This window comes from Symsagittifera roscoffensis, chromosome 2 (assembly GCF_963678635.1).
Source record: "Symsagittifera roscoffensis chromosome 2, txSymRosc1.1, whole genome shotgun sequence".
NCBI lineage: Eukaryota > Metazoa > Xenacoelomorpha > Acoela > Convolutidae > Symsagittifera > Symsagittifera roscoffensis.
In genome coordinates this window covers 4,223,357-4,249,404 of record NC_087063.1, presented here as the reverse complement: position 1 = coordinate 4,249,404, position 26,048 = coordinate 4,223,357, and the positions used below count along the sequence as shown (strand labels likewise).

The window sequence follows — 26,048 nt, the reverse complement described above, 5'->3', positions numbered from 1 at the left end:
TCAATGAACATTTATGGTAAAACTTTGATGTCACCAGATGATTTTTGTTATTATTGATGACCAGTTAATGAAATAAACTTAAAATTATTTTAAGTTACTATAGAACTGCTACTATTCTAGTCAGTGTTAAACTTATCCTTGTTGATACAAAGGCAAATATTGTAACATAAAATTTAATAAAAAAACCAAGTAGTTTTCATTTCAAAGTTTTTCGTGATAATAACAAAGAAAGGTCAGCGAGCGTAAACTATTTCCAAAAACTAAAGCCAGTGATATAGGGACCAGTTCTGGTTTATGTAGGTTCTATGAGTTTGTTCTTTCTGTCTGGGGACCTGTTGTTGTGACATTGCGATCTCTATCGCCCGGCACGAGCTAAAACAGAAAGGTGCAGTAAGATTTAGATTTGATGCTATACAGTCGCTTTGCAATTAACTTTAAACAACTATTCTTTTCATCACTATACATTATACAACTTCAACATGGCGCAGTCAGCGGAACAAAAAGGAGGAGGGAAAAATCCGCTAAATATATTATCATTCTGGGACGCACGGACGGCGGAAACCCCAACCTGCGGAGAATCAATGGAAAGAATCAGACCGAAGCGGAGAAAACGTTGAAGTCTAACCTATATATCTGTATTGGAGACGAAGCGCAAAGGATATTTAAAGCCTGAAAACCGGCGGCGAATGTTAAAACGGAAAGGTCCCACTGGTTTTGGACGAAATGCAAAATGTCTTCAAACGCGAGCAAAATGTGACACATGAGAGGGGACAATTCTATGGGAGAAAGCAGAGGGTGATGAAACTTTCGAGAAATTCAACGATGAGCTAAGCGTCCTCGCGGGAAGGTGTGATTTTGCTAACGCGGCCGAGAATGTTCGTGATATTTTTGTTATGAATATGCGGGAATCTGATTGTCAAAGTGAATTAACACGGTCAACTAAGTTACCAGAGAAAGTATATAGGATAGCATTTTTGTATGAGAGAGGTGAATGTGCATTTAAATCCGACACCGGAAAACCGGCCTCGTCTGCGCCGCCGATAACCATAAAAACAGGAGCCAATTAATAATATCAGAAGGGGACAAGGATATTTCAGAGGTCGAGCACGCGGGGGTCGCGGAGGATATACCCAAGGATCAGGCAGTGGAGGCGGCGGAAATAACCGCAGGTAATATAATTGTGACGCGCCGAATTTTACGCTAGACCATAATGCGAGTTGTCCTGCGAAAGGAGCAACTTGTAATGCGTGCCGAAAATTGGGGCATTTTGAACGAACATGCAGGGGAGTTAGAAGAGGCACTAACCAGTGGAGAGGACGAGGACGAGTAGGTTTAGTGAGGGTCGAAAATGAGCATCACCAAAGCATGCATAGTGTAGACCATGCGTCGGAAGATCAAGTGGCATGGGTCAATCAGCAGGGAAGCGGGTAGAATGAATCCATGACGTCGGGATCCGATGACTACATGGTGATGTCGATCAAGAAAAAGAACGTCATGGAGTTAAAGATCCCAGGGACCAGAGTCCAGGTTGATGTGTCGGGAAAAAATATGTGGCTTTGGGTGGATAGCGGATCTCCTGTGACGATTTTCAGCATGACGGACCTGAAAGCAACATTAGGTAAAACTAAAATTCAGTTACAACCACCTCAAGAAGAATACTTGGACTACAATAACAACCGAAGAAACATACTTGGGACACATACAGTCAGTTCTTGGGCGCGATCTGATGGGTATCCTAGGCCTGGCGATGGTGCAAAGAAAGAAGGTGATGGGAATCACGGTGGAAGGGAGCAGTCAGGAAAAGGAGGAGTATGATGAATGACAAACAGATTTCTGTAAGTTGTACCCAAATGTATTTACCAGAATAGGGAAAACCCGAAACGCTAAAGTAAGAGCCAATTTCTTTGAAAATTTAAGGCCGATACAGCAAAAAGGGCGTCGGGTGCCTATCAGTCTACAGGTTAAAGTAGACAAGGAAATAGACCGGTTGATAAAAGAAGGTCATATCATTAAATTACAAGAATGTTCGGATAAGTACTTTGTCTCTCCTATAGTAATCACAGTAAAGAAGATGGAAGCATAAAATTGGCATTGGAGTCAAGAGAACTTAACAAGCAGTTAAACAAGAATAAGTACCAAATGCCAAACATTAACGAACTAGTACACGGGATAAGTCAAATAATTGCAGAACAAAAAGCGGGGGATGTATATTTTAAAACATTGGACTTCACTTAAGCGTACGGACAAGTATCATTGGAACAAAAGACTAGCGAACAGTGCAATTTTTCTTCAGACGGCGGAAAATTGACGGGAACATATCGTTTTAAAAACCGATTTTACGGGCTCATATCAATGCCGGCGGAGTTTCAAAAAGTGTTTGATAATTTCCTTAAGGAATTTCCCCAGGCAAATGCTTTCATAGACGATATCTTAATTGCGTCAAAGGGAACAAGAGTCAGATATTGCATTTGTGGAAAAAATTTTGAAGAAGTTGGACGTATCAAACGTTTCCTTGAAACTACGGAAATGCAAATTTGCAAAAACGGTGTGTGATTGGTTAGGGTTCCGAATTGGAAAAAATGGCATCGCGCCATTAATTCGGAAAACTCAAGCGGTAGAAGATTTGAAAGCCGCAAAATGTAGAAAACGATTAAAATCACTAATGGGTTCTATGCACAGTTTGCATAAATTTTTGGCAAAACTCGCTGAAGTGAGCGCACCGTTACGACCGTTACTTAGTCAGAACAACGATTTTGTCTGGACACCGAAATCCCGAGAACGCGTTTCAACAATTGAAATCTCTAGTGAATCACATTGTAGAGCTTAGGCATTTCGATATTCACCGTGAAACTAGAATATTTTGCGATGCTAGTCACGATGACCTAGGGGCCGTGTTAGAACAGTACAGCGCCTCCGGTTGGCACCCAATTTTGTTTGCGTCATGCTATCTTAATCCGGCCGCGAAAAAGTATTCTACAAACAAATTGGAATTACTCGCGGTAGTGTGGGCTACGGAACACTTTCGAAACTATACCTATAGACGTTATTTTTTGGTTATATCGGATCACAAGGCGTTACTTACACTATTAAATTCTTCACCAAAAGGAAATAAAACATTTTTAGTCAGTTAACTTGATGGTACGATCATTTAGTACCATATAATTTCACAGTTGAACATAGACAAAGGTCAAAAATGGGATTGGCAGATAATTTCACAGTTGAACATAGACAAAGGTCAAAAATGGGATTGGCAGATAATTTGTCTCGGTTTTCATCTGCAGCTGCGACCGAAACAAGTCATTACGATGAAAGTTTTACAGTAGCGAAAAAAAATGACAAATGATGCATTAAAACCTAAGGATCAGTTAAAACCTGGGGGTCAAAAAGTGAACCAAATTAGAAAAAGCCCGACTGTCGAGGGCGGAAGATCATGTGTGTACTCAAATAGAAAAGTTGTATCCAATGAAATTAAAAGGAAAGTAGAATATGGAAATATTAACCGTAAGATCACGCGCTCACTAGAGGGCGTGGTTACATGCAACCGACGGTTAGCCAATCAAAATCGAGATATTTGCATACCGGCGGAAATATGCAAATTACGAAGCAAGAAAATCAGACGTTGTTCTCAGTACGTAAAACCAATTGTTGTCTGAAAGAAAAATCAAGAAAAGTATGTCATCGTAAATTCGCCAGAGAAAACCGATCTAAAAACACTTTCTGCTATTGTTAATACTTCCACTCATTCCGGAAATGTAAATTTCAATGTAGTTCTAAATAGAGCTCAAAACCTGCCGCCGAGTTTAAATTCAGATTCTGATATAGAAGTAATACCTCCAGATAAAGTTATTCCGAAAAAACTAATTCGAAAAAACTAAACACCGTTATTTCATTCCCTCATCAATTCTCCGGATGGTCTTATCTCCTTGTGCAAAGTGATAAGTGGATTTGTTCAATAGTGCCTACTGATAGTCGAATAGTTAAGAAAATTGATTACCCAGAGATTCTAAATTTAAAATTAGCTGAAGCTAACTTGGAAAAGGACCCGCGACGCGATACGAGACAAGGACCCACGGGCCAAGGACATTATCACCAGACTGGGACAAAATTACGCTCAATATTTCAACGATTTTGCTGTGCGCGAAAATAGTTTGTGGATGGATGGTCGACTGGCCATAACAAAGGACCTGTCGCCAGCAGTGTTAAACCGATTGCATCACAACCATCCCTAGCGGGACAAATGTTCGCGGCGGCGAAGGATGTCTGGGTACCGCTCATGCATAAGAAACCTTGCGGCCACAGCCAAATATTGTAAAAGCTGCCTAGAAGCAGGCAAAAACCTTAAACCGGACATTCCAAAAATTGATATGATGGACACATATGTACCCAGGGAACCTAATGGCATTGTTCAATTGGGTTTCTGGGGTCCTGTAAATTATGTACGGGGTCGAAAGAAATATGTTCTAGTAGTGGTAGATACGTTCTCACATTGGCCGTCGGCTTAAGTCTGGTCAACTAAGAAATCTAAAAATAAATTAAAATTCCTAAGGAAATACATAAATACATATGGGCACCCAAGGAAATTACATATGAATCGGGCAACCGGATTCTTTTCGATTGACATACAAAACTTCTGTATTAATGAGGGCATTGAGTTTATAAACTCTCCGGTTAAGGATCATCGCGCTACGGGGATGGTCGAAAGGAGCATTGGCTCGATAAAAAACTACGTCCTAACATATCTACAGTAAAATAAGAACTATAAATTTGAATTGATGATCTCCCGTGCCCTGAGCGCCCTACAATTTGTGCAGCACTCTAAAACTAAACTAACGCCATTTGAGGCTTATCATGGAAGAGAAGCAAATACCGCCCTTCCGAATTTGACGAAAAAACTATCGTTGAAAAACCTAAATCGGAAAAATGTCATTAACCAAAAATTATCATGTTTAGACAAGGCGAGTGGTCTACCGAAGTGGAACTGAATCTCGATTGGGAGAAGCGTAGCGATCTCGTGTACGCCCCGGAAAACCGCAAGACGCCAAGGGTCTTGGATGAGAACGAGCTAATTGAGACTGATGTGGACCCTAAGGCAAAAGAGGTGGATCCTAAGGCACAAGAGTTACCTAAGGCACCAGAGTGGCTAAAGCGACATAGGACAAATACCACGACGGTATACCAGCAAACCGGGAATACGGACCCAAAGGATCCAAGAAGGTAAAAACTTTTTCAATAAAAAATGAAAAATTGACAAAACGTATGGTGCAAATGAAAAAAGGATCGTTACTAAGACGAAGTGGTGTTTCAATTAAATCGGCGGCTGAAGAAAGCCGAATTGAGAAGGGGACCGACGCTAATACCCCGGGTCCGAGCAAACCTACGGAACATAAAAGTCAGGCGGAAAAGTCCAAAATGGATCAACTAGAAATGAAACGGAGGCAAACAAACAGTGAGAACCGAAAAACAAAGAAAAAGCGAATACGAGAGCAGCGAAGACGAGAGCGACGACGAGGAGGAGAGCGACTGGGCAGTCGTGGGGCGAGAAGGCGAAGCCGAGAAAACTACAGCGAGCGGGGCGGACGAACCGTCGGGAACGGACAACGCTAAAATACCGAAAACCGTCGGTAACAAAAGAAAGCTGAGCGAGGAGGCAACGCGCCGATCGACGCGACAACGTAGAGGAGTGGACAAAATGGGTTGAGTGATGATTCACCGTATCGAGCACAAATTAGAAGAAAACTCAGGGAGAGGGTTGGCAAGCATTCCTAATAACTTAAGTTGAAACTAAAATTGTTCAGTAAAACTATGACGAAAATTATGAGTTGATAAATTTTCAATCTACGATCTAAAATTTATTTGTGGTTGCCCAAGTAATATAGGGACCAATTTTGAGTTTTTGTAAGTTATATGAGTTTGTTCTTTCTAACTGGGGACCTGATGTTGTGACCTTGCGATCTCTACCGTCCGGCACGAGCTAAAACAGAAAGGTGCAGTAAGATTTAGATTTGATGCCTTACAGTTGCTTTGCAATTAACTTCAAACAACTTTTCTTTTCATCACTATACATTATACTAAAGACTAGGTGTTTGCTTATTTCAGTCTCAAAAAGTTTGAGTTTTCGGGCTAATTTCAGATCCTAGCAAGATCTTGCATGAAATCATCTTGTCTATATGGCACTTAAAATTGAATTGGTATTCAAATTGATCCTAAATCATTTTTGTCAGAGTGGATATGTAAATTTTATAAACTTTGTAGAGTGAAGAATGTATAGAAAGGAACGAATGGATTAATTTACAGTTCAAAAAACTGCTTGAGCGATCAGTATAAACATTTTATGAATATAATTTACCTTCATATAAATAAAATACTTGAAAAATGGGAAAACCCTATAGTTTGTAGTAAAGCACAATAATTATAGTGACACACATGAAAATTAAATTTGACTTCTACAAGAACCAATGACAATTCAAGATTATGCGTCAACAGTCTTAGCCAAATTGCATATTATGGCGACCGCAGCAGCGAGAGTTCCGCTCGCCGTAAGAGAAGCCTCCTCGGCAAAAAGTGCCTTTTCAGCAAGAAGCGTCCTCAATAAACAGAAGCCCCCTCGAAAGAGACGAGCAACGGCCCCCTCGGCAAAAAGACCCTCAACAAAACAGATTCACTCATGGAGGCAAATTCTACCCCATCTAGAATGGGTTAACATCAGAAACGTTTGCATTTCTTCAAAAAATCAGGCCACATCAAAGATTTCAAAATTTTTTTCCTAATAAAATATTAGTGTCTTTTAAATTAAAAATCAAAATCGAGAAAGATACTCAAAAATTTTCATACGATTGCTCAGGGGATTTAGGATCTAGGATTTTCTCGAGGGGAGGAGGGGGGGATTTTAAAAAAATTTTCGAAAAATTTGACGACTTTTTTTTAATAGCTCGACCAAATTGATTTTCCGAGCTCTCGTAAAGCAGTAAAAAGACGCTGTTTTGGCCAACTTTTTTGGGCCGCAGGCAATTTTTCGAAAAAACAGGTCAAAAAAGCGTTTTTGTTTTTTCGGCGCGCTTCCCCCCTCAAAATTAGTATAGATTGGCACCGAAGGCGCCTTTAGAAAACATTTAGCGTCAGTCGGCCAAAAATGGGTTTTTTAAAAAGTACCAAAAGGGGAGCCTTTGGGTCGGCAGGGGGTCAAATCCGTAAGAAGAGGGAAGCGTCCGCCAACCCCAGCCCCCCCCCCCCCCCCCCAAAAAAAAAATTTCCAAAAAATTTCCAGAATTTCCAAAAAAAAACATTTGAGAATCTCAAAATTTCACAAAGGCTTCTATGAGTAAAAACTCACGAAGGCTTCAGTATAATGCCAGGGGAAACAAGTGCTCAACTTCGAAAAACGTGCGCGTCTACCATCACCTTTTCTCTAATCCGCCTCAACTCGATAGTTTCAGTACAATGAAAATCAGCAATTCTCTACTCAACAAATGAAACTATGGTTTCGTTTTGGTTGAGTGCCAAGAACCGCAACTCGCAGATGAGATATCAGTTTCGAAGAAGCTACAGAATGATATAAAAGCCCTGTGAAACCGTTGGGTATAGAGAGCTTCTGAAAAATCTTGCCGATGAGATCTTAGTCCAATCACTATCAGGTAAAGAAAACATAATAAAACAGGTATCTACGCGACGCAGACTCAAACAACCGATACTAAAAAAAAGAAGAAATATTTTCCAACGGGATTTCAGACAATGACTTATTCCTATTCCTTACGATAGCAAACGGCACTTCCAATGGCCTGAGCAGCATCGATTAACCCCAGTGCAAACTTCTAACACAACTCCTTGGTTTCTTGTGATGGCTTATAACAATGAAAGGTTCATAATCTGGTAGCAATATTTCCGATAAAATTTTTTTGACCCGGCTCATCTTTGTAATTGATCCAACAATGGTCCTTGAAGCCAGTTACAACTAACATCTGCATTATCCTGCCCCAACTTTAATTGAATGATTGCCTTGACGTAGCTTTTCTATTTTTGGTAGAAGATCCGTAATCGCTTCTACACTGTGTTTCCTCATTCCTGGAACAAAATTTTGCATTAGTCGAAGTTTGTTTGCTAAATTAAAATTATGCATTTTGGCGATATAATGACTGCAATGGTTTTTTAAGTTACTTGTGGGACGGCTCTTACGTGTGGACTGTCCGCTCTTTGGTCACTTCCAAAGTCCTTAGATCGGAAAAAAATTCAAAAAATATTTCACTAACAAATATTCTAACACTGGTTGTTTTAAATACATTTGTTTTGATAGAAATGGAACAAGAATGTTTTTTTTTGAGTATGATGATTGAGCTGCGATCTTACTATTGGGTCCTGGTTGATCGGTTTCAATCAAATTTCCTAGCGCCTCATGCAAATTCAAATCAAAAGAAGAACATTACACAGATTGGGCGACTTTGACGTGAATGAATTAATCGACCAGTCGAAGGTCTATGTGGAACCAGTCGTAGATGAGATCTATCGCCGGCTGATAAAAAGAGACTTCAATCTGAACAATCCGCAAATAGCAATGATATTGGCAGCCTTTAACATATATCAACATTCTAGGCATTAACGACCCCACCGAAGTCCTATAGATTTGTCGCTTAGGGAGAGCAAGGAAGACTAGACCGCCCGAATATGATAGCTATGATGTGGAGAAACGAGACAATCTTGGGCAGTGACTTGGCGAATGAACCCGGTCTCAACTGCGACAGGACTTACCAACCAGGAGAAATGCCTCTCCCTACCAGACCTCAGGCTAGTCTAAAAAGGATGCACACGGAAGTGGAGATGCACACGGACGAGACCATGGAGGATATCATGGAGATGAGATGCGAAGTAAATAAGGTCAGAAAGGAGCTCTGGAGAACCATAGAGGACAGAGATACGTTGAAAACTGAAAAATGGACCTGGAAGATTGATTATTGCTGTCCCTAGCGATACATTAGGAGGCCGTGAGCTGGTGAGAATCTTGAGACAACCTGGTGGGAAAAAACGAAATGCCAGTTTCCGGGTGGGCTCCACCTTACGTAACAGTTGATGACTTCGGCAGAGTATTGCTCTTCGAAACAAATGTGAAGGGAGCAGACGCGTGGCCAGCAACCATGTTCGAATCGAGCAAAAACGTGAGGATGATGCCATCAAAAAGTTATTACGAGTGCTGGATATACAGGAAAACAACAGGATCAGAAACTATTTCTTGAGGGTATTGGTCTTTGACGCGCCGGCTTGTTTCTATGGATCGATATGGAATCCCGCGGTGATCATACAACAGGCATCATCGGGCACATCACCATAGATCTTGGACGATACCACAGTGAGAGTGATACAGAAACTGAGGGCCTCTTTGAGAACCACGGTAATGACATTCGAAGTTGCTACGATTTCTCAATTGTTCAAAGCGGTGAAATCAAAAACGCCGGAAGAGTAGCAAGTGTAATGCTAGTGTTCCTATTGTCAGAATCAGGCAAAAGATCCAATGCTCGGTTATGACGATATACATCAAACCAAAGAGCACAAACACGCATACTGCTACTGTAAGATGAATGAGCGATAGGGAACAAAATACTTTAAGATCAGCACAGTGAAATGCTGGCAGTTTGGCCACGATGAACATACAACATGAGTTGCCATCAGGGGACCAATATGGCATGACGGTAGCCGGTATCACTTCGATACGTTGGAAGGCAAGCTTGGATGAGCTGAGTCTTCTTAGAAAGATTTGATGATTTAGACTTTGAAATGTTTAATAATGGAGTGTTTCATTTGAAGAGACGAAAAACATACGAACTGTTCCTTTCTTTGTGCCATCTATTCTTGAAATGAGCCTGAGCTTGGTCCCAGCAGTGCCAAAAACCTAGAGTTCACGTACTCTACAACCGAGATAAGATGTGATGGAAAACCTGGCTAAAAATCCTGCCTTAATAGCAAAATACTTCAGACAAAAGCTGAATCGAATCAACCAAACTGATACTTCAGGACCATCCGGGGCCAATGTGACTGTGTTCAAAGAAGAACCAAAAGACCCGTAAATACGCCGTGGTACATTTAAAAACCGGATTTAACGAGATTATACTTGGATACAGTCAGCTTCACTCTGGATGCAGCACAAATTCTGGTTGATGCCAGAAGATTAGCCGATAGCTTCCACTAAATCGAAGGAGTGCTCTGACTTCTAGAGGCTGAAATCAGCTTTAGCTAAGCGACAACCTTAAATATAGCAAAACTTGAGGGACTGCCCTCAAACAACACAATGCGAGTGACATAAAGCCAATGCTTGCACGATGTGCATGAAAAACTTGATAGAAACAGTAGGAAAAAAGTGGATGCAAAACACGATGGAAATTTTTGAAAGATATCACCCAGAGCCGTATTTATGTTTTCACCGGGATACGCACAATTTCAGCAGGGTTAAAAATTGTCAGGGCCATGTTGCATTCCTTGACGAAGGGACATACGGCGCGGTAATTGCCGCGCCTTATCGAAAGTTAGGCTTGAAGAATATGAGACCACTGAGTGCAGAGTTGGCTGCGGTATGGTCTGACTTATCAAAAGCCATAAGAGGACTGAATGCACAACAATTGCGTATACTGGTTCTCAACAAAGAACCGGTGTTAGAGCTTCCCAAATTCAGCAACTCAAAAATCAAAAAGAAACAAGATGTAAATGATGATCATCAAATTTTTATTCTCATGAAACGATCTTAGATTTCACAAAATGAAAACCCAGGAAAAACTACCAGCAGAAATTTTTCTTCCATTACAAGACCCAACTTGATTTGTTGACTGGCAAAACTTCTTATTGTAGATATTCTAGACAATCAGAATCTTAGCAGCACTTATTATTCAAATTGAAGTAGCAATTAATTAAGTCTTCATTGATGAAAGGGTTCTATGCTATTCCAAAAACTCAGAACACATAGTAGTATGACTTCTTTCTGATTGGTTCACAGTATTCACTGGACTTCAAAAGTGTCCTAAAAGGTTTTTTGGTGAGCCTAAGCTCCTTGTTAGAAAATCTTCAGATTTCAACAATTGTCCTCAAGGGTGATAGCTCTACAGTTTCTTTCATATCCACACTCAGTGGCTTGTTTTGATGGATGTCCAATAACGCTTGTAAGAGCAAGGTCTTTCCCATTCCACTGCCTTCTTCTCTGCGAATTTTTTTGCAAGTGTTTAGCACTGGTGCCGACATTTGTTCCAGCAGAAATCGGACGGAACAGAGAGCATCTCTCCGTTTTTGACACGCCAGGGCGCGCCCTCAAAAGCCCTTTTTCTTTCTTTGATCTTTTTCTTTCCTCCGAATAGTAATCGCCTATCGTCAGTCCGCCATACAAGCAAGTCTGAGTTGCAGTTCAGTTCTGACATACGTTATCGCTATCTGTGCATGTACTCTCGGGTTATATCGCATATATTTTTCAAAATGGCGTAGTAATACTGCCCTCCACGGTTGTCTCACAAGTTGATCCAATGTTTCCGTGTGTATCTCTGAGGAGGCTACTGTTCCATAAGCCTTTCGCTTCATCGTCGTGTCTTTGATAATTTCTTCTGGATAACATTCCAAAGCACCTTTGTTTTCTAAAGCTATCAGATGTCCTCTAGTCAAAGTTTCGTATTCCATCATCTCCATGTATCCACCGGCGGGCTCGTCTATTTTGGTTGTCTCCGATACCGTCAGTAAACAAAATTCAACAGGAGTTAGCTGTCCTACGACGCTTCTCTTTCCGTGATTCATAAATGAAGGCTCGCATTCTCTGAGGTTGCATTCACCACATTGGCTGAGTATCCCCATTTCTAACGTTGCTCCAGTGAAAATGCAGTCACTCTCGGTTTTATAACTGGCTGATTTTAGTCCTGCCATGAGAATGGGTGTCACCATCGCTACATCTGTCATCTTCTTCCAAGTGCGCTCGGTCGGTCGACTTGACCCATGTCAACGGCATCTTCTACTACTCATTTTCATTGGCTGAGTTGGCAGTCTTCGCTGGAGATTCAGAGCTCACTTTCATTTTTCACGACTTCCTGAACATGACTTTTCTGTCCAACTTCATTTTCATATCATTGATTTTCTCAATCACCAGATTCGATCGAATTGTCCCTTCCCGCGTTCTGCACAGACACACCACTTGATCGTTGCTTTCCTGATGAGTCAGCTTGTTAGGAGAATTCGTCTCACTCTCATCAGTGGCTGAATCAAGGAGCAACTCACTCATTCTCCCTTCACACCCATCTTATCAAGGAGTTCTTATCAAGGAGTTCCTGCATCAGTGGTCTATTGAGACCTGTTTTCGGCATGGGTTGGGTCCTGTAGCACTGTAATACCCTCCAGATATCTTCCATAAAAGCAACTCGGTGCATTCAATAGCCTGTACTATTCTCGTGATCACGGTGGTGAACTTCCCGCTCATTTTTCTGGTAGGATTCCTAGTAAAGGTACCCTGGCCGCGTTTTCTAATTTTGTCCTGCGAGGTGATTCTGTGATAAGCCTCTTTGTTGTGGTTTTGACTTTATCAGGAGAGCTGCTCTCCGGCAAGTTATGAACTGTTTTCATAAAAGCTGAGCATTGTTCCAGTGTGGAAGTTTCATCTTCCAGAGGTTTAGTCGTTCCCCCCACCGTCTTTGTTTCAAAGTTAAAGTTCAGGCTTTAAGGCGCCACCTACTGAGGCCTTGTCGTCATCGTTTCCCGCTTGGTCAGGGTACTGATCCGTCGACTCCTCTTGTTGACGGTCTTTTTGGTCTTCATCATCTGGCTCCTTACATTGTCCCGATCCTAAAGGTCCTTGTTCATTATCTTGCATGGTTTCAACTGGTAGTTTCGGTACGATCAACTCGCCTGCCGACTACTTTTCTCTTTCTCCGTAATTCATTCAACCTCTCCGCAGCCGAAGGGTGCTAGAGCATTTCGGGTCAGAAGGTATCCAGTCGTCGCCAACTCCGGCCTCACGTTCAGGACTATTAAACCGCCTCCTGCAAATCTACTCTCCCTCTCATAATAGTCGACGCCAGGTCCAACTTGTCCTAATCGTTTTCAATTCTTCAAGTTTAAGAGTCGCTAGGTCTCCTTCTTCTCCTAGTCGATTCATCCATGTACGCGAACTGCGTATAATGTAGCACGGCAGCATTTCTGCCTGCAAAGCACGGGTCTATCAACTCAGAAAATTTCGCCTTTCTTTTATTTCGTTAGTTTCAGTCTGGGCGTGTACACTACGAAGTCTACTCCGAGCAACAGTCTACGGATGAGAGGAACTTCCGGTATTTTTTATTGTAGTCTCCAGTAATCGCCCCAATCCTCTGTCTCTTTCCTTACTTTCTCGTACGCGGCTAAAGTCGAGGAATTTTTGTTATTTCCTTGTTCGTCTTGTCATAAGGTCGTAGGTTTCAGAGCTTTGGAAATACTTCAAGATGCCCTCTATCTATTTCACCCATTTGATCGCGGAAGTGGTTATTGCAATTCACAGTCGTCATTCCGGGCTCTGCTAACTTACTAAATAGCAGATCTTCACTCATCGCTTAACGCAATACGTTCTGTTCGGGTCAATTAAGATTATTCCAATCCACTACCGAAATGAGGCTAAGGGGTAGCACCGACTTTCCACTTTCGTGTCCAATGATGCGAACGTCTTAGCGGGACCATATATCAGCGTCACAAACAGACTGGCTTGTCTTATCAATACTAAGGGATCAATCCTCAAAGCAAGACACAAGCCTGTGAGCAAGGGCGTACCTCTCACATAACTTGGCAAGTCTTCCTCTCTTTATCGTCTTATCCTCCCCTGTGCTGAAACGATTCTGTTGCCTGAAGCACTAAATTAAGAATTGCTACGAGTCCCAAATTTTTTTCCAAGAATCAGTGGCTCTCTTCATATCAAATTTCTTCAGCTTCTCTTTCATTTGTTCCGGAGAACGTGTCAAGTGTTAACAGTCCAGCCGGGGGGAGGTTATGTATCTCTTACGTTAGCAACACAGCCGGTCCCTTTCTGAAACTTTCCGCTCCAAATGTCCTCAATACTCCCAAGATCGTCACAGTTGACAATTCGGTGACCTTTTTCAGGAATTCCTGTATCAGATAGCGAGAAAGTTCAGGGTATATTTTTGCCAGGAAGGACGCGGTCGGTGCTCCCAATCCTTCCAACATGCTTTCCCTCATGTGGCCTTCTTATTCTCGCACAATTTCGGTGCAAAGTGCTTCAAGTGTCGTTTGATTTATTCTGTCCACGAATTCAGTTGACTTCTTCCTTTCGTTCTCCGCCAGGTTTAATTCCTTCGCACTGATTCCACCGTTCATCAAACCCTGCTTGTAAAGGTACCAAGGGGTAGGAACTTCAATCCGGACGCCGCTTCTCCCTGGTCACAGTCGTCGTTTCCGATCTGGAGGTTCCTAAGGCAGGTTCCTAATGCACTGATTTTCGCGATCATTGATGGACCTCATTCAAAACCGTCCATAACTAAGATTGTCTCTCGAGGAGTCAAGTGCAGCCACTTTTTCGCCTCAGGTTTTGTTCTCAAAACCATAGCTTTCATGTGAGCTTTTGTCTCTTTGGCGTTCTGTCTCTTCGTTTCTTCCTCTTTGACTTTCATTTATCGGAACTACTGGTCATTCGACATATCCACTATCACTTGGTGATCGTATTTCTTGGCTTCATCTTCAGTTGCCTGCTGAAGTTGAACAGCTCCAATTCCAACACTTCGTCTATTACTAGCATGTGTAGCGAGTGTTTTTTCAGTATTCTCATGGCGTTCGACATATCTGACCATACTGCTGGCAACTTTGATCGGAGTGGTCTCAGATTTCTTGCTTCCATTTCCCAATTTGGGAAAGGTATGATCACGTCATACTTGCCATCGGAAAAGAGCGCAATTATCGCGTAAGCGAACTTTAACCCGTTCGGTAGATGGGCATATGCATATCCCGTGGATAGTGAATACACTTGGTTTCGGGGTTATTTTCTGGAGTCCTCTTTCCTTCATTACATCCATTATCTCGCCCATGGTCTCTGCTGCACTCAACTAATCCTTTCCTACAATCGAGTACACTCCGTTCACCGATAGCCTCGCGCGAGCTTTCGGTATTCTTGTCGCATCAGCTGCAAAACCTACTGTTTGGATATTCAATTTCATCAAACCCTGCTTGTAAAGGTACCAAGGGGTAGGAACTTCAATCCGGACGCCGCTCCTCCCTGGTCACAGTCGTCGTTTCCGATCTGGAGGTTCCTCAGGCAGTTTTTGTCTGACTAAGAGGTCCCAATCTTCTAGCTAGTCCTAATCGCTGGTGCCTCTCCCAGTTGTTCCGGTACATCCGACCTCTATTTCTGCTCACTTTGGGTCGTGGCACTGCTCGGACTGACCCTAAGAGTTTCTCCAGATTGAGTTGCAAAAAAATTTGATATAGCTCGTACGTTCGTTGCTTCCTCATTTCTCAATACTCCTGAGTCGAATAGCTCGACCTCCAACTCATCCAAGTGCTCCAGGGAGACACGGTTCATCTAGGTTCGTCCTCCGATGCTGTCAAAGTGAATCCCGCCGGTAGTAAATCTGGCCTGATTCAGAGCTCTCAACTCATGTTATAAGTCCATCAGCATCAGTCGTCCAGCATTGCGACTTGCCAGATTACGTACTACGTTGTTCCACCTCACGACTCTCTCATTTTGTCTCCGTGATGTAGCTAACTGTGATTACGCATTCATCAGTATTGTGCAGACGGTCAGTACCGCGCACTGAAATTTCTGCCAGACCGCAGCAAACAAGCACACTAGCATTGCTTCCCATAGACCCTCTTATGAGCCTGAACTTCTGGACACGTTGTTAGTACCTATCATAATCTTCACGTCTACGTCTACGATTCTGTCCGGGTTCATCAACTCCACTGGACAGTTGTCGCGCCTCCGTATGCCATCACCGTAGTGATCCCCGAGGTCCTGAAATTCTGTAGCACTCTTTCAGGGCTGTCACGCAATATCAAATGCGATGTATCGATACGTGGTTGTTGCATGTTTATAGCTGGAACCCGAGTTGATCAATTGAAGCCTGCTCGCGAATCTTTGTCCGGGACTCTCGTGAAGCTATTCTTGATTTGGTTGTTCTTTTGTACGTCTAGTACTCGTGACACTTCGTTCATTGGCATCTGCCTTATTGGTCTAGTGGAGGTTTTTCTTGACACCGTTGTCGTAGCAGCTCCAGTTCCTGTTTTCTTCATCACCGCCGAGGAGAGTTCAATTCTGTCGGTGTCATCAGCTGTTCGATAGGGTGCAGTCACTCGGAACCCGGCACATTTATGACGGCCACAAGTTGACCAGCGGCTTCCACCAGCTCCTTCATCCTTCTCTGAAGAACTGGATCACCAAGGGTGTCACTCGGTCCGGAGTTTTTTCTCTACCGGGTCCTGTCGTGAACGGCACTTCGGTCGTTTGACTAAACTCGCGAGGTATCAGGAGCTTCATTGACGATTGCCTATGGGAATGTTTTCTACAGGTAACGATCGTTCCATTTTCGCCACCCCCAATCGTTCTAACCGCTTTGTGTACTCCTTCTTGGATTGCTCTACCTCCTCTCCTTGTTTATTTTTGCAATCATCAAATAGTCTCCTCCACATTTTTTTTATCTTCTTGAAATCTGACCAATGTTTTCCTCACTCTGTCCGACTCATCTCTTGTCTCTGTCAGGTCTTCCATTGTCTCGTTCGTTTGCACTTCTTCTTCTATTTTGGTCTTTTGGAAGGCACTGCAGCTTTAAACTGTGAGCTGGACGAGGCAGCCTCGCTACTCATTTCTGGGTGAAAAGCTGGATGTCTGCTCCGCAAGCCGGGCCTAGGCCTGAATAGGAGGGGCATCTCTCCGGGCTGGTTCGTTTTCTCTTTAAGCAGTTGACGATAGAGCTCGTCTATGACTGGCCCTGCGTAGACCTCGGCTAAATCCATCAATTCGTCAAAGTTGTTCATTCTGTTTCAAGTCGGTCGTCTGACCTTGATAGTTTGATTCAAAAACTTCGGATGCAAAGCTTGAAATCAGAAACTGAACTCAATCAATCAGGACCTAGAAAAAAGGTCATGAGTAACAGATTTGTCAACATTGCCCCAATTTTACATTAAAACTTGTTTTAAAACAGTCAGATTTAAATATTTTGGTTTCAGGGTTCAATCTAAAGTCTTGAAAACTGATCGAAGAGCGGACATTCCACGCTTTGGATCTTCTTCTGAAATTGTTGGTTTAGCATTAATGGTCACTAACCCTTCCAAACCAGTAGTCCTAATAACCTAACACATAACACATACACGCAACCTACTATCAACCTTTACTTTTCACATTTATTATGTAAAAACACTTCTTAATTAGGGCGGTGTATGTGTATTTGCGCGTACAGGTCCCAAGGATGCAGTCGTCTTCTGTTTTGGTCGTACACAGGAAGCGAGATTTCTTTTTCTCCCCTCTTCACTAAGTGGTCTCTTAATCTTGTCAGGGACAAAACCAAAACTTCGGGGTCTACGTGTTGCTTTTTTTCGCCCTTGTCGCCAAGAAGCATAAATACTTCCCTGGTATTTGCGAAGCCGCCGTCGGCAAAGCTGCTACAACCCCTCTTCCTGGTATTTTCTTCCACAAAAACTCTGCTTTTTTGTAACTTCTCCTAAAGTCTGCCGCTAATGCTGTTCTAAATCTCATTCCGCGGTGATAGCTATAGCACATGTCCTAACTGTGAGTATAAAGTTGCTATCTGTTAGTATTTTGCCACTTCAATATTCACTCGGAACTTTAATATATGACTCTACGACACTCTCTATGTCTGGTTTCTTAGAGCCTTAATCTGTTTCTGCCTCTAAATTACCTGTTTCTCTTGCAATTTTTAGTTTTTTTTTTCAAACTTCTTGTTCATTGTGGGTAAGTCCTTCCCCCATTCCCCTGACAAAAATAGCCATCGACGTCCCCACCGATCGCATACCTGATATAAAACTAAAATTAGACGAAGGAATGAATAACGGCCCTTCCCGTGCTGCCCAGGAAGGATACTGTTTGCCATTTTTTTTGAATTTCATGTTATCGCGGTCTACGTCCTGATTCGTGACGCTGGTTTCCTTGGGATCTGACGTCAATCCGTTCAACGACTCCAAGACGCGCAGATTCGTTAATTCTTGCTAGTATGACCGCTGCTCATCGTCTTCAAACTTCACTTCTGGTTTCGACCGATCGTCGAGCCATTAATTGTCTTGATCATCGACAAGGTCTACTTCCTGTGATGCGGTTATCTCTTCTAGACCCACTAGGTCTTCTGCTATCCTCTTCAGGTCTATCTGATCCACTTCTAAGTCGTCCCCGTAAGGATTATACGTTTTGGGTGGTCTCTCTCTGTCACTTTGTCGTGTCAGCATCGAAAACGGTAGATCTGGTTTTATATTCTGGGGAACTTCTAAAAGCTCGGGTTTTTCCCAATCTTCCTCTGCGTAGGGCAAGGTTTCTTCATCCACCTCGATTGTTTCTTTAGGATCCAGGTCCAACGGCGGGTTTGTTCGAAATTCCAGAACTTCATTCTCATCCTTCTTTTCTCTGGTGCGCTTCTTATCAGCTTCACAAGCAGGGTCCATCATTAATTAACCACCCTCCTCCATGTCTTAAGGTATAGACCAGTCTTCTGTGGATGGGTTAGGTGGTTTGATGTTCTCAAAGAGTGCAGCTCGGCCAGTGCTGAGCCTGTAAAAACGTCCCTCGTGATGTACTTCCGTTATCATAAATGGCCCCCTCTTTTTCATCAGGAGTTTTCTGTTACCTTTCGGCGGAATCAAGTTCTGAAAAACCCACACGTACTCTCCTACTGTGTAATTTTTTTTGCACCAGCTGCTTTCTGTCAATTTTTTTTATCTCTGCCTCGCATGAGTTTGTTAATTGTTGAGTCTACATAAGTCATCGAGTACCTATGGCAATGTCTTCTTGTCCTCATACTCAAGGTAAAAGAATATTAAAGGCAGAGCCTTTTCATGCCCAGTCAACATCATGTGCAGATTAGTTTCTGTAGAAGAGTGCTGCATGCTTTTGTAAGCTCTCATTACTTGTGGCAAATATCTATCTCAATTAGTCGTATATCGGGAAGAATACACTCTCAACAACAACCAATTTTATGTTTTTTCTTGTCTGGGGAATGAACTTGGGCTATCTGAGGACGTGTCATGAGTTCCGTAGTAAGTTCGCCTACAAAAGCAATTTCATTATCTGAATGCAACGTCATCGGGCATCCATGTCTAGCTTTCCAAGAATTGATCAGATGTTCGCAAGTCTTTTCGGCCATTATACAGGGAACAGCTTCTGCATACTTGGTGAAGAGAAAGGTTCTAGGTCAATTATGACTGCTTTCTATTGCGGTAATAGGCTCATTGAACGTTTCGACACCTACCTCTGTCATCTCCAAATCATCTGCGTTATCAAAGACTCTCATACTCGAGAACAGGTAGCGATCACTATCAGAGTTTTGATACATCTCCCTGTCCAAGTCTCTTGCTTGAGTCTCCATCATCAATGTGTGGATCTCAAATTCTGATACCTCCAATCCCGTGCTCGAGTTTCTGTCTGAGTACGTATCGGCCTCCAATTTCCTCAAGGCATTGCCGAAAGATGAGTCTACCGGGGATCATGTCTGCATGCCAGAGTCTGACGTACTTGATCTTCTCCTCCATCTAAACTTCGACTAATATTTGTCCACGTGGTCTTTTTCATCTGCGTCTCCGCTTCCTCCAGTGTTCGACTCCCCGGACAATTTTTCTAGCTCCTAGTGTGTCGAGTTCAATCAGTTCTTGATCAGGCTTCTCAAATGAGTCTGTCTTCTTTTGAGTCCCGATGTCTTCTTCCTTGGTCTTTTACGATGTTCTCATTAAAACGCTTTGAGGAATTGACGAGACTAGTTGCTGAATTACTTTCCTACCATCCCTTTCATTTTTTGTGCTGACTTCTAGATGCTTTTATCCATAATTTTTCACTGACCGTCCGCAATGCCATAGCCGCTGTCCATTGAGGATCATCTCTATACACTTCTCTTTTCAATAATCCATCCAGCATTCGCATCACCTCCATTCTAGCATTGAGAGGCTGTTTTTTGTTCATGCGAGACAGCTCCTGCTGAAACAAGTGTAAACGTAGCAAAAAACCCAAGGGAATTGGTTTATATTGGATAAATTTTTGATCTCTACACCTTTTCCACCGTATTTTCTTGTGGTAGCTAGCCATCCAACCTTACTATTCAATGAACAATAAAACTCTGGTCCATCGAGTACGTTTCAACCAGGATAAAGCTCCGGTTGTCCACTCGCAGCTTAAAGGCATCGCTCCCTAAATAAACGTGACATTTCTCAACGAACGTGACTACTGCAAACATCTGTCTTTGGCCCACCATACTTCATCTCATTGCCACTAAGTACTTTACTGCCGTATGCAATGCGACGGAGAACTGTTCTCTCTTCCATTCTTACTCCTGATGGTATATTCCGTAAATGGCTACTACTGAAGAATCAGTATCGAGAACGTACATGAATTTCTCCGTGGGCATGCCTAGCACTGGCGTCTCGCACAGCTCCCGCATAATGTTCTCAAATGCTTCCTGAGCTCGTTCATTCCACGCGAACTTTTTTCCTTTGTTTTGCATCAGTTGTTACATCAAATCGAACTTGTCTGCCTATCGCTTTATGAACTCTCAATAATAATTTGCAAACCCTGGGAGGCTCGTCAGCTGCGTGTCTTCTCTGAGGGCCTTCCATCTTAACACGGCCTCCACCGAATCAGGATTGGGCATCACTCCTTGCTTATCCACGATTCTTCCCAGGTACTTTAACGAGTCTCTTAGGATCTCTCATTTCGAGGGTTTGCACTTCAAGCCAGCTCACCTCATGCAGTCGAAAAATTCATCAAGTCTGTCAATACGCTCAGTCAAGATGGTTTACGCTATCACTATATCATTTTCGTAGCCCATTACGAGATTCCCATTCTTCTTTTTATGCTAGTCAACGCCTGAGCCATGAGTCTTTGAAATATCCCCGTCGCATTGCACACGCGGAAGAGCATCCTCGTCCACTGGCACAAACCGAACTCACAAGCAAATTTGGTCTTCTCTCTATCTTGTTTCCGCAAGGGTTCCTGTCAGAAGGCGAAATCCAGTTCCAACGTGGAAAAAAATTGGCGTCTCCAAGCTTCGAGAGGCTCTCGTCTATGCGTGGTCTGGGATACGGTCTTTTTTTAGTCACCGCATTTAAATCGCAAAAGTCGCATCAGAATCTCAGTTGTTCTCTTTTCTTCTTGACCATGACGAACCCACGAGCCCAAGGTGACATCGAGGGTTCTATCATTTCGTACTCAGCAGCATTTCTATTTCTGCTCGGTACGCCTCCAATTTGTGCGGTGTCATGCGCCTCGCTAATTCTCTGTGGGGGACGGCACCTTCTTCTAGTTCAATTTCGAGCTCGGCAAAGTTACAACAACCAATATCAGCTTCATGTTTTGAAAATACGTCTGCGTTCAACTTTAAAACTCCCTTTAGCATCTCAAACTCACTCACTCCCCTATCTTACATGTTCTATCTCTGTTAGACCCTGCTTGTTAGACTCTAAATCATATGATGAGGGGCGTTCCGGAAAAGTTGAGCAGCTCTAAGACGTCATACGTTTCAGATCTCATTGAAAACTTTTACTGAAACCTTTCAATTCAATAATTCTTTGCAAACCAGATCTTTATTAGCGTGTGTTGAACAGTCCTTTAGTCGATGCTTCTTCAGGTTTGGCGTTTGCTGATAGTCAGTCCTCATTGGCAAAGCGTAAGCAAGTTTCCTTCTACGCTGGCTTGAAAGCGATGTGTCCAGTGTAATCAACAATGAACTCATTCAGACTTCGTTTCTTCTGACGGAAAAAATCGGGTCTAAAACCACTAAACTTTGACTGTTGAGGTTCGGTACCAGGCAAACCTGCTTACTATCGCTCAAGGGGTTTAAATTTTTTATCCTAGAAATCGCTACCACTGTCTGCTCAGGTCGTGACTTTACCTTTCTTTCTATGAAACTGAGTTTTTTATTCTCATCAATTTTTGTCCTCTTTATTGGTCGTTTAGTATACTTCCTGTCTGGGTTGCTTATCCTTATCAGTCCATTATTAAAGTCAATCGTCACGTCAAAACACGTTTAAGTTTTTTATCCTAGAAATCGCTACCACTGTCTGCTCAGGTCGTGACTTTACCTTTCTTTCTAAAAAACAGAGTTTTTTATTCTCATCAATTTTTATCCTCTTTATTGGTCGTTTAACATACTTCCTGTCTGGGTTGCTTATCCTTATCAGTCCATTATTGAGGTCAATCGTCACGTCAAAATTCCTTACGAAGTCACGCCCCAAGACGAACCGATCCGAATCCTTCAGGTTTCCCACCTCGAGAAAGCACATATTTTTCTCACATCTGTCCTCACATCTGGAGGACTGTTATCGGAGGTCTCCTATGTTCAATTTCTTTGGTTGCTCTTTCCTGTTGCAACTAATTTCAGGGCATCTCTTGCCCTGCTTTAAAGTCAATTTTTAAAACTTGAGCCGCGGTCTCAGGTTTTGTTTCGCTCGTTTCTTCCAGAACCGACTGCATCTTTTTAGTGGCCATATCTAACTGTTTCTCTTTCCTCCGAGCTTCTGCCTCGCTCTTTAGACGTGCCCTACTAGCTTCAATGCCTGACAAAGCTTCTTCATGCCTTGAGTGCTTGATATGCGCCACAGCCTTCAAAAAGTTTGGACAATCCAATATAAAAAGGGCCCTCCAAGTTGCAAAATAATGCTTGGGGCAAATAATCCTCTCACAAAATCTTCATGATCGATGTTCCTCGCGTCTTAAAATTCAAGGCTAAGACCGATTGCCTTCATGCCTTGTTTATAGGTTGCACATGCTGATAAATGAAGGTCCGTTGAACTGCAGTTCGCACCACAGCGTCTCTTGTCCATGTCATCCCTGGGCTTGTACCAGCTGTTACCCTGGTTTGCAGAACCATAGTCAAAAATGCCATATCTTTTCTATTAATAGCTTGATCTCATCGGAGGCTTCAGCAACAGGTATTTTTCAGATTTCAACCGCATTTCTTCCGACGTTGGTGCATTTGTTGAAAGAAGTGTGTAATGCGTCCCTAATACTGTCTTGAGCTCCCCGCTCTTCACACCATCAATGCAGGGAATTTTGAATCCTCTTGATCGACTCGTCCGGTTGGCTACGCCTTCTGAGCATTTCCAAATCATCTAAGAACTTGTATAAGGTCTTTACATTGCCTTCGATTCTGGAAGCGCACCATTTCTTTGTACCCTTGAACTCCCGAGCCAAAACAGTTCAACAGTATCTCAAAAATTTGCTTGGTAGTATACCGGTGTTATTGTTTTTTCGCCATCAAGCAACTCTAGGTTGTCCCTAACAAGTTACTGGTGAGCGCACTGCACTCTTATCATTCTTTCAAGTCTTCTTAATCGATGACTTCTATCCAGGTCAATGCAGCTTCATGACTTCTATCCAGTTGTCTATACACTCGTCGGATTCTTCCTTGTAGTATCTCGGTTTTTTTAACACCCTTTTGGACTTTTTGCTGCGCTCATTGGTTCTTGACAATCTCGTGAAAAACGTCTCCAGGGATCTGTTCAGAGGTTCAAATGAGGTCGCCATCGCTGTTGCATCCCGAGAATATGCCGTCTGATCACGATTTTCCGTTGATTGAGGCACTGGAACAATACCCCCTGCCAGAATTAGTGGGCTTAGTTTTTCCTTGGTTCGAGGGACTCCAACCTGAGGAGGAACTTCTTGCACCGGCGTGGCTGTCCCGAAGGGTCGATCGTTCCAGACTTGTGTGTTGTTTTCTTATTGTTGATTGTGTCTCGTGTGTGCTGGCTATTGTATCTTGCAAACTTTTGCGAGACTCTTATTAATTAGGATTTTGAGCGGCAACAAATTTATCTCAAAACTGGGCATACCCAGTTTTTAATCATACTTGAATCGTTCATAGTGTTTCTAAGAGTTAAAAAAACATTTTGAAAGAAATGATTATCAACGCGCATAAGTTTATTAATATGATTGTTATGATTATTTTTGGACTTGAGCACTGTCGTGCAAAAATTTTCCGTAACATCATTTATCACAGAACTTGGATCGAAACGACTCGCTTCGAAAAGTGATTGATTCCTTAGCTTTGCACGGGAAGTACGCGGATGTTTGAGTCTTGGCATAGCCAACCCTCGGTGAGCAGTACCTCTGGATTTCTTGTCAGTGAGGCAACGAGTGAAAGTCGCAGTGATCTTTTAGTGAAAAGAATGAAACTAGGAAGTGAAAAGAATCTAGATGGCAAGGAAGGGCAAAACGCCGAGGCCGGGGCTGTGAACGTAACCCAACCTGATCCGATATAGGAAGGGGAACAAACGTTATCCAACCCGACCACCACGATCTTGGCGATTTTGAAGGATCAGGCGACGACTCCGAGCAGAATATAATTAAAGGATCTGGGAGGACCTCGGAGTGTTCCGAGGGTAACGCAGGAGAAGAACTGTTATTAAAGGTCACGTCCATGTAAGAGACCAAGAGCGATAGTCGGAGAAAGGAACAATTCATTCAGGTCAAACAAAGTAAGAACGCGATGATGTCGAGTATAAGTCTCAGATAAGAAAAGTCAAGTTCGAAAACGAAAAAAAATTATAAGACGTTGTATGACGAACGCATGACATCATTCCAAGCTAGTGGATTGTCATCTGGTTTTTCCCGTCTGGAACCAAGGCACTCGGACACGAAATGGATCCCAGCCCAAAGCAGGAGAAGAGAATGAAAGCGATGTCAACTTCACCAACAAGACAGGTGTCGGATGGAATGACAATGGGAACGTACTCGACTTTTGATAGACTAATGTTGTCGATGGGTGCTCAGAGGGTGGTGCATCAGGGAGCATTTGGCTGCAACCTCAATCGACGTTGTCCTCCCTAGGTCTGACCCGTAGTTCGGCTCGGCCAATGATATGAGATGCATGTTTGCCGATGTGATGTGAGGTCTTGAAGAATTGCGGCTTGAAGTGACGAAAAGAATCGACCGAGTAGATGGGAGGGCTCAACAGCGCCATGAAAGGCTAAAAGACGAGCTGGCAGATACGAAATCAATGGCCAAATCTGACCAGGCTCAGCTGGTTCAGAACACCGATCAGTGCCTTGTGGAGAGTTTAGCTCCAGCTACTAAGAAACCTGAAGAAAGAGACCGCAGAATGACATGAGAGATCGAGCGATTACTGAAAGATCATGACAGCACTTATGCTCAATTGATTAACTAGGAGAGTAGATTGGACGCTAGGGCTGATCTTGTGATGCAGAAGCTTGCTGAGCTTTTAAGTGGCAACAACCAAGAAAGTCGCTCAGATCAGAGGGAGAAATCAAGCCAGCCAACTGATGGGTTTTGAGCCTCCAGACATACAGAGGCTTCCCCGAGATCGAGAAATTGATTTGACTCTAAGCAAAGGTAGAGTCAGCCAGGTCAGATGGGAGGGATCCAGTCCCGCCTCATCCTTTAGGTTTACCCACGATCCCCTAGGTCAGAACGGTTCCAGAATTGACATCCGTCTAACATGACACTATGATGTATGCGTCAATGGTTGAGCCGCTTAATGAGTCCCTTGAGACGTTCATCACTAAAATCTCGAATCTACTGAGAGAGGAAACAGATCTTGAAGAACATTCAATAAGCAGAAATCGTAAATAGATGAGTCAGATGTCTGCATTGACACCTGGATAGAGGTGATGAAATAGCACTTTGAGGAAGAAAACTCATACTATCCGTACCCATAACCATACTATCCATTGCTCACCCATACCATCCATGATCTTAGTCAGGGCTTCTTCCATTGATATCCCGTCATCGACCAATGGAGTGACTAGTGGTGGCGTTATCTTATTTGTAACAGGCAGTTTGATGCTTGTTGAAACTCGCGCCACTCCGCTCTGTCTTGAAGGTCTTTCGTTCTCTGCCTCTAATTCTCTCAGTGTAGTTCCAGGCTTGATGACCCCCACCGCTTCTGCTAGCATGTCAGAATCGG

General features: G+C 42.9%; 1 protein-coding gene across 1 annotated transcript in view; it reads left to right on the top strand.

Annotated features, from left to right (window-relative positions):
* Positions 1 to 26,048, top strand: part of LOC134840774 (arrestin red cell-like) — a 219,163-nt gene that overhangs the window by 129,317 nt on the left and 63,798 nt on the right. The gene's annotated exons all lie outside the window — the stretch shown is intronic.